The sequence below is a fragment of the Xyrauchen texanus genome, chromosome 23 (assembly GCF_025860055.1).
Source record: "Xyrauchen texanus isolate HMW12.3.18 chromosome 23, RBS_HiC_50CHRs, whole genome shotgun sequence".
Classification (NCBI taxonomy): domain Eukaryota; kingdom Metazoa; phylum Chordata; class Actinopteri; order Cypriniformes; family Catostomidae; genus Xyrauchen; species Xyrauchen texanus.
In genome coordinates, this window is record NC_068298.1 from 12,387,899 (window position 1) to 12,402,463 (window position 14,565).

Here is a 14,565-nt window from a genome sequence, read left to right on the forward strand (position 1 = left end):
CTGTATGGGGCTATTAGCGAATTGCAGAACGCTCAACCTGATGGACTGTTTATTGTCGCCGGAGATTTCAACCATGAGAATCTCAAGACAGTGCTCCCTAAATTCTATCAGTATGTGGACTTTACAACGAGAGGGGCGAATTCGCTTGATCTTGTTTACAGAAACATCCCAGGCGCGTATCGGGCGGAGCCCCACCCCACCTTGGCTACTCAGACCACATCTCTGTTATGCTAATTCCAGCATACAGACCGCTTGTCAGGCACAGAAAACCGCTTTGGAAGCAGGTGAAAACCTGGCCAGCAGGAGCCATCTCTACTCTTCAGGACTGTTTTGAGTGTACTGACTGGCACATGTTCAGGGAGGCTGCAACATATGGTGACTCTACCAACTTGGAGAAATACACAGCATCAGTGATCAGCTACATTAGCAAGTGCAGTGATGATGTCACTTTCTCCAAGACCATCACCACATGCTCCAACCAGAAGAGAATCACAAAGATTCACAGAGGTTTCACAGTCACTTCCAGGAGAGCAGCGACATGCGGTGCATGTGGCAGGGCATCCAGGCCATCACCAACTACAGGACAACATCAGTTGCCTGTGACATAGATGCCTCCCTTCCAGATGCGCTGAACGACTTCTATGGTCGGTTTGAAGAGCAGAACGACGTGGTGGCATGCAAGACCACCCCTCCTCCCAACGACCAGGTGTCTTACCACAGCAGATGTGAGGAAAACTCTACGTAGATTCAACCCATGGAAGGCTGTTGGACCAGACAACAAAGTGCTCAGCGGATGCGCAGACCAGCTGACAGATGTTCTTACTGACATCTTCAACATCTCTGAGCAGTGCCGTCATTCCAACATACTTAAAGGCCACCACCATCGTCCCCATGCCAAAGAAGTCTTCAGTATCCTGCCTCAATGACTGTTCCGTCGCATTCACACCCATCATCATGAAGTGCTTCGAGAGGCTCATCATGCGGCACATTAAGACCCCCCCCACTAGACCCAACCATTCAACAGACGACGCCATCACCACCACCCTCCATCTGGCCCTCACCCACCTAGATAAAAAGGACTCATATGTTCGAATGCTGTTCATAGACTTCAGCTTAGCATTCAGCGCAACCATTCCTCAGAACCTGGAAACCTGAACCTGCTGGGCCTGGACACCTCCCTCTGCAACTGGATCCTGGACTTCCAGACTGGGAGACCTCAGTCAGTCCGGATCGGGAACAACATCTCCACCACCACCACCACACTGAGCACTGGGGCCCCCCAGGGCTGTGTACTCAGTCCAATACTGTTCACTCTGCTGACTCACGACTGTGCAGCAATGCACAGCTTGAACCACATCATTAAGTTCGCCGATGACAGGACCGTGGTGGGTCTCATCAGCAAGAACAACGAGTCAGCATACACAGAGGAGGTACAGCAGCTAATGGACTGGTGTAGAGCCAACAACCTGTCTCTGAATGTGGACAAAACAAAATAGATGGTTGTTGACTTCAGGAGAGCACAGAGTGACCACTCTCTGCTGAACATCGACGGCTCCTCTGTGGAGATTGTCAAGAGCACCAAATTACTTGGTGTTCACCTGGCGGAGAACCTCACCTGGTCCCTCAACGCCAGCTCTATTACCAAGATTGCACAGCAGCATCTCTACTTTCTTCAAAGGCTGAGAAAAGCACATCTTCTATCCTCACTACATTCTATAGAGGGACTATTGAGAGCATCCTGAGCAGCTGCATCAGTGCCTGGTTGGGACACAAAACGCTGCATCCGCAAAGCAACCAGCATTGTGGATGACCCCACACACCTCTCACACAAACTCTTCACCCTCCTGCCATCTGGCAAGAGGTACAAAAACATTCGAGCCCTCACGGCCAGACTGTGTAACAGCTTCTTTCCCCAAGCCATCAGACTCCTCAATACTCAGTATACCATCCAACTTTTGCACATGTCCAGAGTTGCACTTTAATTCATTGTCAGTTTATACCTGGCTGCTACCTCAATAACTGCCATGTCCATAGAACACTATTTCATTATGTTATTTGTTATGTTTACATTTAGCATTTTAGAAAGTGTCATCTTTTTGCACTACTCGATTACAAATGTGTAATGGTCAGCGCTGCACTGTTTTTTCTGTGCCTATTATCCTGTTTCTTTTAGTAATTTATTGTACTCTCCCGTACTTTTTGCATGTGCACTTTATGTAGAAATGTTATTTAGTCTGTGTCGTCTCATGTGGTTCTGTGTTTACCCTATGTTGTTTTATGTAGCACCATGATCCTGGAGAAACGTTGTCTTGTTTCGCTGTGTACTGTAATAACTGTATATGGTTGAACGACGATAAAAACCACTTGACTTGACTTGAATTAAGTATGTTACTATAGAAAAACCACTGTTAGGGGTAACAGTGTACATCATGCAAGTTTACATCTTGCAGTGCGAAATGTAATAATTGAATATTCAATATATAATTGAATATATAAGGATGCCAAATATAAGTCTGTTTCTCTGACTTCGCAAAAATAGGACTGGTACAGTTTCAGTCCATCTAAAGCATTTATATTACATTTTAAAAAGGCAAATTAATGCTTTAGTCCGACTGAAATCAAACTTTAAAAGTGCATGTAAACGTACTGACAATCTGTATTGCAACTGATAGAGTCATGGGTTTGATTCCCAGGAACACACAAACTTATAAAATGTATACAGTACCTTGAATGCACCATCTCTAGGGAAAAGAAAATATGCTGTATGCATTAATGTAATGTGACTGAAATTAACAGGCATCATGCTTGGTTAGGACACGGTGTAACCCTTATGATTCCAGACCATTTCTTTAGCTGTATCCTTTGTATGTTAATTTATGACAGTCATTTTGTGACTTTATAGTTTTTGAAAGTCTGCAGCTCTTCTCAAACTCATTTTATTATATTATTATTCTAGTCACAAGTTCTTAGACTTTCAGCTCACACAAAAATATGTTGACCTATAGGTTGTCACTTTCAGCTAGCTCAAGTCTCTTCTTTGTGTCTGAAGTGTGTGCAGGGTTTGTTTGTTTCTGCTCACTGGATAAGCACTCAGACGGAGAAATCTGGGGACGAGAGATAAGCTTTCAGTTGAAATGCTGGCTGTAAGCATTCAATCCAAAGAGCATTATCTTTAGACCATTTAGTCTGATCAAGGTTCTTTTCAATTTTAATCAACCTCTCTAACATCTTTCCACAGCTTGACATGGTAACATATGGAGTACATCTAGTTTGCAAAATCTTCCAATCAAACCAGATGAAGCCAAACCTTGATTTATTGAGGAGCTAATAGAAGACACATACACTGCATAAAATTAAATGTCATTTTATCCAACTTATGGGGATCTTAGAGTGACAGATATTACTTTGCAACTTTACCAACTAACAGAGTTGTCTGAACAAACAATTTCATATTAATAGGGCTGGGACATTAGACACGCTAATTTATATGATTAACAGTTTTAGGTTACTGCGTAAAAACAAAAATCAATGCAGTGTCCTTATTTATTTAAAATTGTTTTACTTCCTGAAACTTCACTCACATTTCCCCCCACTTCCTGTGGCTAAAATTGGCATTTATTAATTTATGAGGTACACGCTTGTCTCGACTGCACAACTCGACCCCAGAAACTGATTGTGTGGAGCAGTGCACACTTTTTCATTATGAACAATGCATGTCCCAAGCAAAAACGCTCACTCACTCTCATCTGAAACAGTTTTCATAGCGAAACCACAAAAGAGAGACCCAGCATGTGTGCGATAGAGACTGAAGGACCTGGACGTTCAGCTACAGCTAGGTATACAGTACTTAAAGAGACTGAACAGCAGCAAGAGAAAATACACTTCAGCAAATTAAACTTCAGCATTTCATTTGTTTTATATATGTATGTACAGTATAGTGCCTTTGGGGCAGTGGTGGCTCAGCGGTTAAGGCTCTGGGTTACTGATCAGAAGGTCGTGGGTTCAAGCCCCAACACCACCAAGACACCACTGTTGGGCCCTTGAGCAAGGCCCTTGAACCTATCTGCTCCAGGGGCGCCGTATCATGGCTGACCCTGCACTCTGACCCCAGCTTAGCTGGGATATGTGAAAAATAAATAATTTCACCATGTATATGCAGAAATGTATGTATAATGTGTGACAATTGGTCAAATTAAATTAAATTAAATATAATGCATTGGCAATGTGTCCAATAAAGTTTATCTTGCCAATAATGTTTAATATGAATTGAAACTGCCTATTTGATCCTATTATTAAAAAAAGTCCACTGTAAATTGCCAGAAGATTTTGCCCAACTTTTAATTACAGCATGCCCACTGATTTTATGGCATGAATCCATAGGCTATGTAACAAAGAGTTTACCAAGATAGCTTTAAAATGTGTCTAATGAACTAATATCTAATTAAACATTGTTGAGGTTTGTGTGTTAAAGGGTTGAGGTTTATTGTGCCATTGTCAGACAATTGTCAACGTGCGAGACATACCTCTCTCCAGAGACATAGTTTGCAGTTACTTCATGTAAAATTAATTGAAATGGTAACAAAATTAAAGTTCTCATATAGCAAATTGGTAGTTGGATGAACAAGAAATGTGTCATTCTCTCAACAAGATTTTTTTGCATTAGTAAACAAACAAATTTACATTGACTAAAAAAAGCAATTTTACTAAGGACAATTATTAAGACAGTTGTTGAGAAAACTCAAAAATCTTTCTGCATAATGTTGCCTTGATTTTTGAATTTTGCTCAACAATCCTTTTTTTACAGTGTACCAAGATCAGACCTGAATCTATTCCAGCATTTGTTGAGCCAATATACTTTTATTTGTTTGTGTTTATTTCAAATTATTTGACTTGTACAAATTGAGTAAAACAAACCTTCCAAACGGAATGTTCTAATCCAGTGTATTAATCTGGTAGTTTGCAACAAAAATAAGAGTTGCAGGTCTGTACTGATTGTGGACAACAGGGAAAAACAAAACATAAAAATAAGCGTGTAGTTGTGAATGGTTAAGGCAGCAAAATGAAAAGGCTTATCAACTTTTAAAAGAGAGGAGAAAATGCTTCCCATTTCTTTAGTTATTGGCATCAAAGACCATGCCGCCACTAAACTCTATGAATTTTGGAGCAAATTCATCTATTTCTAAGTAGAAGCAAGCCAAATTAGGTGGATGCCAAAGTGGACAAATACCAACATAGTAGACAAAAAACTAAGTAGACAAAAAATGTAAATATGGGTTCATTTGCAGCAAGAATACATTTTTTTTTTTTTTTATGCATGTTTTGTCCAGTGAATCATTAGCCTTAAATAAATAAATAGTTTTCAATGTTTGATTTTAAGGACATTGTTTCATGCTCTTTGATATAACTATTTTGTTCCTGTTTGGGATACCACTTTATATCCAACGTAAAATGTGGGTCCAGAAGTCAAAACAAGCTGAGGTCACTGATCTAGTCTACAGTTTCTCATGAGTCGATTGAAAAAAGGCAATAATTAAAAAAGACAAAATCTTCTTTCACAATACCTCTTACACAAATACAAATGTGGCTGCTTTGTGGTGTTATAGCTTAGCAGCTGTTTTAGCACACGTTATCACAGCTGTTCTTTATCACACAAAGAAATTTAGGCCATTTCAGTAACGACAATAGAACTATAGCTCACAAAAAGGAATATGATAATCTTCCTGAGACGGGAGCTGAATCTACTACAACTGCAGTATCGCCTTCCAAAACGGTCAGAAATCTAGGGGTAACCATTGATAACAAGATCAATTTCAAAGACCACATCTCAAAGCATGCCAGATCATGTAGATTTACACTCTACAATATCAGGAAGATAAGATCCTTCCTCTCTGAACATGCCACACAACTGCTTGTTCAGTCACTTGTCATAACTAGGCTGGTTTCATTGCAGGTCTCCCTGCATGTGCAGTTAGACCTCTGCAAATGATCCAGAATGCAGCAGCACGTCTGTTCTTTAATGAACCAAAGAGAGCACGTTACACCACTCTTTGTATCTCTCCAATGGCTGCCGACTGATGCACGTATCAAATTCAAGTCTCTGATGCTGGCATACAGAACATTCACTGTGTCTGCTCCAGCATACCTAAAATAATTTCTGCAGAGCTACACACACACCAGAAGCCTGCGGTTGACAAAGGAACATCGCCTTGTTGTACCAACACAAAGAGTCACCAAAACACTTTCCCGGACCTTCAGTTTCATCATACCACGTTGGTGGAATGAACTTCCCAACTCCATTTGTGATGCTTCCTCGAACAAATGACTTAACACATCTTTTAATGTGAAACTTTGTAATCACTCTCACTGTCCTTAAGATGATTCGCTTATGTTTTTCCTCTTTTGTAAGTCACTTTGGATAAAAGTGTCTGCAAAATTAATAAATGAAAATGTAGGTGTCGGGCAGGTGCCCGTAATTCTCTCTATGTCAAACCTCCGTCTCTGGTCACCTTTATCCCTCTCAGGCTTGAACAGCCTGATAAGGGGCCGGGTGTGCAGAATCAACCGCCCTCCACCCTGCCACACTCACAAAGCAATTTGATGGAGGCTAAAAAACAGCTACAAATAATTAATCACTTGATTTCTCTCCTATAACTAGACCTCCTGTCCGTGAGGTCCCTGTCCGTGAGATCTTCAACTCACACCTCCGGCGGAGCTTTTCAGGCATCCCTGCGGAGTTTGGGGACATTGAACCGGAGTGGGCAATGTTCAAAACTTCCATTGCCGAAGCCGTGGTGGAGAGCTGCGGCCTAAAGGTTTTAGGTACCTCAAGGGGTGGTAACCCTCGAACACCGTGGTGGACACTGGTGGTCAGGGAAGCCGTCCGACTGAAGAAAGAGGCCTTCCGGGATTTGTTGTCCCGGAGGTCTCCGGAGGCAGTTGCAAGGTACCGACAGGCCCGAAGGGCTGCGGCCTCGGATGTGAGGGAGGCAAAGCAGTGGGTGTGGGAAAAGTTCAGAGAAGCCATGGAGAAGGACTTTCGGTCCGCACCAAAGTGCTTCTGGAGAACCGTCCGCCACCTTAGGAGGGGGAAACGGGGAACCATCCAAGCTGTATACAGCAAAGATGGGACGCTGTTGACCTCAACCGAGGAGCTTATTGGGCGGTGGAAGGAACACTTTGAAGAACTCCTAAATCCCAACACGCCCTCTATGCTAGAGGCAGAGCTGGAGGCTGATGGGGGATCAGATTCTATTTCCCTGGGGGAGGTCACTGAGGTAGTCAAACAACTCCACAGTGGCAAAGCCCCGGGGATTGATGAGATCCGACCAGAAATGCTGAAAGCCTTGGATGTGGAGGGGGTGTCATGGATGACACGCCTCTTCAACATTGCGTAGAAATCTGGGACAGTGCCTAAGGAGTGGCAGAACGGGGTGGTGGTTCCCCTCTTCAAAAAGGGGGATCAGAGAGTGTGTGCCAACTACAGGGGTATCACACTTCTCAGCCTCCCTGGTAAAGTTTACTCCAAGGAGCTGGAGAGGAGGGTTCAGCCGATTGTCGAACCTCGGATTGAAGAGGAACAATGCGGTTTTCGTCCTGGCCGTGGAACGACGGACCAGAGCTTTACTCTCGCAAGGATCCTGGAGGGGGCCTGGGAGTATGCCCATCCGGTCTACATGTGTTTTGTGGATCTGGAGAAGGCGTATGACCGGGTCCCCCGGGAAAGACTGTGGGAGGTGCTGCAGGAGTACGGGGTGGGGGGTCCTTCTTAGGGCTGATCCAATCCCTGTACGTCCAAAGCGAGAGCTGTGTCCGGGTCCTCGGCACAAAGTCGAGTTCATTCCACGTGGGGGTTGGTCTCCGCCAAGGCTGCACTTTGTCACCAATCCTGTTTGTGATATTCATGGACAGGATATCGAGGCGTAGTCGGGGTGGGGAAGGTGTGCGGTTCGGTGGGCTGGGGATCTCATCGCTACTTTTTGCAGATGATGCTGTCTTCATGTCATCATCGGTCCGTGACCTTCAGCTCTCACTGGATCGCTTGGCAGTTGAGTGTGAAGCAGCTGGGATGAGGATTAGCACCTCTAAATCTGAGGCCATGGTTCTCAGCAGGAAACCGATGGAGTGCGTACTCTAGGTAGGGAAGGAGGTATTGCCCCAAGTGAAGGAATTCAAGTACCTCGGGGTCTTGTTCACGAGTGAGGGGACAATGGAGTGGGAGGTTGGCCGGAGAATCGGGGCAGCGGGGGCGGTATTGCACTCGCTCTATCGCACTGTTGTCACGAAAAGAGAGCTGAGCCGAAAGGCAAAGCTCTCAATCTACCGGTCAATTTTTGTTCCTACCCTCACCTATGGTCATGAAGGCTGGGTCATGACCGAAAGAACTAGGTCGCGAGTACAAGTGGCTGAAATGGGCTTCCTCAGAAGGGTGGCGGGCTTCTCCCTTAGAGATAGGGTGAGGAGCTCAGTCATCCGTGAGGAGCTCGGAGTAGAGCCGCTGCTCCTTTGCGTCGAAAGGAGTCAGTTGAGGTGGTTTGGGCATCTGGTAAGGATGCCCCTGGCCGCCTCCCTAGGGAGGTGTTTCAGGCACGTCCAGCTGGGAGGAGGCCTCGGGGAAGACCCAGGATTAGGTGGAGAGATTACATCTCCAAACTGGCCTGGGAACGCCTCGGGGTCCCCCAGTCAGAGCTGGTTAATGTGGCTCGGGATAGGGAAGTTTGGGGCCCCTGCTGGAGCAGCTGCCCCCGAGACCCGACTTCGGATAAGCGGTTGAAGATGGATGGATGGATGGATGGAACTAGACCTCCACTGACTACTCTCAGCACCAAACACACAGTGGATGCTTCAAAACTGCTACTACACACCTGTCATGAACTACACCTTACATTGCTCTATCCATTCACATAGACAGACATATTTGTCAATATGAGTCATGTGTCATGAGTCATAACAGTGCTCTGTTTTTTTGAGAATTCTGACCAGCCAATAACAGCACCACTGGCTCAACCAACAGAGTTTGGGGGGACTAATTATTTGCCTGGACAATACAGCACAACAGCCGGGTTCCAGAAGTAAAAATACAATCCCAATTCAATTTTACAGATAACTTATTTTCTTATAATATAACTATATTAAAACTGATTTTCAAATACTTTTTTACTCCAAAAAAAAGTTTGTAATGTTATGATTCACTTCAATGTTAGGTTTGGTTCATGGCTTAGAACTCTTTTATGAAGGATTTTATGAAAAGTTTATGGAAGAAATGGATGAGAAAAATACTTCTGGAACCCAGGTGTCTGAAAAAGTGGGCGGGTGCTCAATTGAAGACAGGGGAAATTGTTTTTTTTTTTGCGATTTCTATTAGGTGACATTAGTGGAACAGAACATATTCAAGTTTCAAGATTTGCCTATTGTATACTCTTTTTATTTGGTTTTATCGCCATGCTTTTTAACAACATGTTTACTTGTGCCTTTTAAGAAGCACTAACTAGTCAAACTAGGTCTGGGCGATAAAACGATTTCGATATACACTCACCTAAAGGATTATTAGGAACACCTGTTCAATTTCTCATTAATGCAATTATCTAATCAACCAATCACATGGCAGTTGCTTCAATGCATTTAGGGGCGTGGTCCTGGTCAAGACAATCTCCTGAACTCCAAACTGAATGTCAGCATGGGAAAGAAAGGTGATTTAAGCAATTTTGAGCATGGCATGGTTGTTGGTGCCAGACGGGCCGGTCTGAGTATTTCACAATCTGCTCAGTTACTGGGATTTTCACGCACAATCATTTCTAGGTTTTACAAAGAATGGTGTGAAAAGGGAAAAACATCCAGTATGTGGCAGTCCTGTGGGCGAAAATGCCTTGTTGATGCTAGAGGTCAGAGGAGAATGGGCCGACTGATTCAAGCTGATAGAAGAGCAACTTTGACTGAAATAACCTCTCGTTACAACCGAGGTATGCAGCAAAGCATTTGTGAAGCCACAACACGCACAACCTTGAGGCGGATGGGCTACAACAGCAGAAGACCCCACCGGGTACCACTCATCTCCACTACAAATAGGAAAAAGAGGCTACAATTTGCAAGAGCTCACCAAAATTGGACAGTTGAAGACTGGAAAAATGTTGCCTGGTCTGATGAGTCTCGATTTCTATTGAGACATTCAGATGGTAGAGTCAGAATTTGGCGTAAACAGAATGAGAACATGGATCCATCATGCCAAATATGCATCAATTCTGCCCTGTCCTGCTCCGCACGCGTTGTCTCTTTTCCTTGCATGTGTGTAGACATGAAGCGCAGCATGAGTTAACATGGTTTCAAAGCACCTTTTAGATCAAAATGTTTTTCCTTCTAAATGTATCTTTATTAATCAGCATGTTACAAGCCTTTAATAATAAACAAATCGAATAAACAAATCGATTTCTGTTCTAATTTTGTGAAATTACTTAGATGTCTGGAATGGATAAGGAAAGACTAAAATTACTAGTTGGTAGACTAGTCTCTCACTTTAATGAAAATATACAAATGTTTTTTTATTTAAAAAAAAAAAACTTTTTCTAAATTTTCTCTCGGGACAACCCTGAACCCACATTCAGCATCACTCCACAGTCACAAGGGCTTCTATGCCACATACTTGGGTATCTGAATTTAAAGAAATATAAAAAATATTTCATTTTAATGTGAACATTTTCCAACAAATACTGGACTGCTGTCACTATGCTTCAGAACAAACAGATGATCTTTTAACATTCAATTTCAATTGATAAATGGTAAAAGATGGTAAATTTGGTAAAAGATCCCACAGACCCCACAGCTTTGGCCATCTCTGGTCACCCGGTGCAGTTTTGTAGAGACTATTTTGACTGTTTAAATTAGAATTCATTTTTTCATCTTTTCTTCCTTCAACTTTGAAATAAAAAAAGAAAGTGCAATGTGAAAATGTATATCGTGATAAATATAGATATCGAACAATATGAAAAAGATTATCGTGATAACAATTTTGGCCATATCGCCCAGCCCTAAGTGAAACTACTTTTTAAAGCCCATTTCTTTCTCTGTAACACTTTCGTTCTATTCCAACCTTCAATAGGTGGAAAGAGCAAATGCTCTGTATATATAAAACAGTACAGTAAAGTATAATGCTGTTTCATTTGCTTCATACAAATCATTAGAATATTGTTCTGAATAATCACAATTACACAAACATGCACTTACAAACAAATAAAAAAAAAACATAATACAAATACATAAATGGTACGAACACTGCTTTTTCTTTTGTAAAATTACATTTTGAGAAAAAAGAAGCATATGGAGACTGTAATATGCAGTGAAATCAAACAAAAGTGCAGAAACCAAAATCAGGTTTCTGCACTTTTTTTCTGCACACAAACACTTGATCTCATGTGTTCCATTACAGTACATTAATTTCATGCATCCCTTCTCTCTTTCACTTCTTTTATGTATTTTTCCCTGTCTCTCTCTTTCAGAGACAGCACATGAATAATGGTCAAGGTTTAGGCATAATTCCCATTCTTGCCTGGGGCCAAAAGTACGAAATAGTTATGCATTTGCTGCATCCAATCAGGGAGAATCCTTTGAAAGCAAGCATTACTGCCTCTCATAAAACAGGCACAATTCCACTAATATGAATTGCATGAGACACCACATAAAAAAATAAATAAAATACCAATACAAATATGGAACCCTTTTGTGTCGGTCACTAAACTGAGTATGCTTTCATTTATTTCTAGCTATGAACATCTCATAGCACATCTAAACCTTTATCCAAAAATTTGCTATTTCATTCAGTCAAATAGAACATCACAGTTATATGTTTTAGACAGAATGTTATATTGCTTCCAATCACTTTTGCAGAATTCCATATTGAACAAATACAATGGCACAGAAAGGCTCCCTATGCCTACATAGGCATGGAGCTGTCCTATTAACAGTATTATGCATGCAATGCTACATCCTGAAAGTCGAGGCAATTTTAATATCAGATACTGGCTTCTTATACACCCACTCACTGAAACACTGAGCATCAGTGAAGATCTCTAGAGCTCCAAGCTCATTATGAAGAAAGATCAACAGCAGGATAATGCATCCCATTCAATTGCTTTTCGGCTTTTCCCTCCACCAGTATACAATGAAATCATGCATTCTATCAGCTGTCAGATCCCTCAATTGCCTTTGATGATGCACCTGCGCATATGGCTTTCATCAAATGTGAACGTCGCGCGCACTTCTGCCTCTACCCCTTTTACCTGAAAACACACAACGCATCTGAAACCACCTGGCGACTAACATTTCACTTACAGTTTTCTTACACCGTGGAGCTGAAACTGGCAGATCACGCCTTACCCTGCGTGTCCAACTCACTCCATCGCCGAGTTTGCACCATGAAATCGTTCATAATCAGCAACATGCAGCATTGAATGGCAATGGTGAAAAGAGAGCATGCAAGGAGTGAAGGTTTACAAACCTCTGCGATAAGAGTGTGAGAGCGACGTGGCGACTCTGCGGTCTGGACTGCTTTGAATTCAGCGTGTGGTGTCACACTGGTGTGTGTTATGCTCCGTATCGAATCGCCTCCTCCCTCTCGTCTCAGATTCTCGCTCTACACCCACCCGCCCCCGATCACACTCTACCACACTCTACCACTTACTGCTTTGGAAAGCTGCCATGAAGAATTGTTTCAACAAACAAGATTATTTTGCCCCATCAAACGCACTTTGTTTTTCTTCAGACTCAATTTATTAAATGCAGACTTTTCTGTTGTGCCCGATATACAGTGCATCTGGAAAGTATTCACAGCGCTTCACTTTTTTCCACATTTTGTTATGTTACAGCCTTATTCCAAAATGGATTAAAGGGGTCATGACATGAGAAACCAAATTTGCCTTGATCTTTTGGTATATAAGAGGTCTTTGTATCATTAAAACGTCCTGCAAGTTTAATATTTTAAGACGTCCTCCCCATTCTAAACGAATCATTTATTTAATCAAGCTCAAAATACAGCTAATTCTGGATTCATGGTTAGAAGTGACGTACCAGCGTTTGCATATGACCGCCTCCAGCACAAGATAACTACGCTTTAAGCGCAAGACAACTACGCTCATTTCGTATCGCCGTGCGCCTCACAAGTGTTCAGTCGATGGACAGCGAGCTCTGACAGAGACTACTTGTGCACAGGAAAATTACGATACCACACAGATGTGCTGTTCCTGGCTGTGGTCAAACAAAACCTCTGAATAAGCTGCCGAAAGATCTAGACGTCAGGGAAAAATGGATGCAGTTTATTTTTTGCGGACGTCCCAGTCACGGCAGTGTTAACTTAAGCGTTTGTTCTGTACATTTTAAGGATGACTGTTTTGAGAACAAATCTCAATATGATGCTGGCTTTGCCAGAAAACTGTTGCTCAAAGATAAGTCCGTGCCGACTATTCTGGGAACAACGACGACGCAAACTGTAAGTAATCTATTTTAAACTTTAAACTACTTTTTAAAGCGCAGTTTCATTCATTATGAATAATCACAGTGTTTTTACTTAGTTTACTTGCATATTGTTCTGGCTGGGGCGTCAATAATTGATACATAGGCACTGACGTTAGCCAATCATAACAGTGGGCGTTAACACTGAAGTCTTAAATGGAAAACGCCCCCAAAACAGACTGTTTGAATCAGAGGATGAGAAACAGGGTGGGAAAAGGTCATAAATCACTAGATTTTAAAAGTTTTTCTTAAAAAAAAATATATTAATACTATAATTGCACCTAAGGGAACATAATAATACAATAAAAAAACCCATGTCATGAACCCTTTAAATCATTATTTTCCTCAAAATTCTACAAACAATACCCCATAATGACAACGTGATATAAGTTTGTTTAAAATCTTTACAAATGTATTAAAAATAAAAAACAAAACAATTCACAGCCTTTGCCATGACACTCAAAGTTGAGCTCAGGTGCATCCAGTGTTGCCAACTATTTTCAATGGAAAGTAGCTAAAGCCTGCTCGAAAAGTAGCTAAATGTCGCCAGATGACGTCATGCGTCATTAGCATATTAATGACGTCATCGCGTCGTATTTGCATTCTGCCTAATTTGTCGGTACTGTAGCCTACTTCAGTTTATAATAACGGTTATCTCCCCTAAACCGTGCTCATACTGTTTTTATATAAGTATATAGCCGAATGTCCAGTAAAACGGTTCTCAATTACATATTTTCTGTTAGACAACGGAACGGAACGGAACTTAGCTAACGTTACATGTTTATGAGTTTGAAGAAGGTTTATTGTTGTGTTTGGATAAGTAAAATGTATAGAGTCTGTAAATTATACGATCTGAAGTCGGAGAGTTCAGAAACCGAACCGAATGAACTAAAACTCTGATTAGTAGTGAATATAAGCGCATGCCAAGAAAAAGCGGTCAAATTAAATGTTTTGAATTAAAACAAAGGAGAAGGCAGCTGCTATGTGATCACTGATTGGTTCCTGCTAACACAGCGTGCACATGCGCAGCTCATTCATGTCTATGTCCGCTGGCGTGCAGTCAACGGAATG

At 42.0% G+C, this 14,565-nt stretch overlaps 1 protein-coding gene across 2 annotated transcripts in view; it reads right to left on the reverse strand.

The window, feature by feature from the left end:
* The window catches only part of LOC127617149 (complexin-2-like), a 46,082-nt gene extending 33,512 nt beyond the window's left edge, over positions 1-12,570 (reverse strand). The window contains exon 1 of one of the 2 annotated variants that reach the window (XM_052089062.1): positions 12,485-12,570. The gene's annotated coding sequence lies outside the window, so the exon portion shown is untranslated. Of the gene's footprint in view, positions 1-12,318; positions 12,433-12,484 lie in introns of those variants that run through there. The other variant, XM_052089064.1, reaches the window with a different exon arrangement.
* Between the last annotated feature and the right edge of the window lie 1,995 nt (positions 12,571-14,565).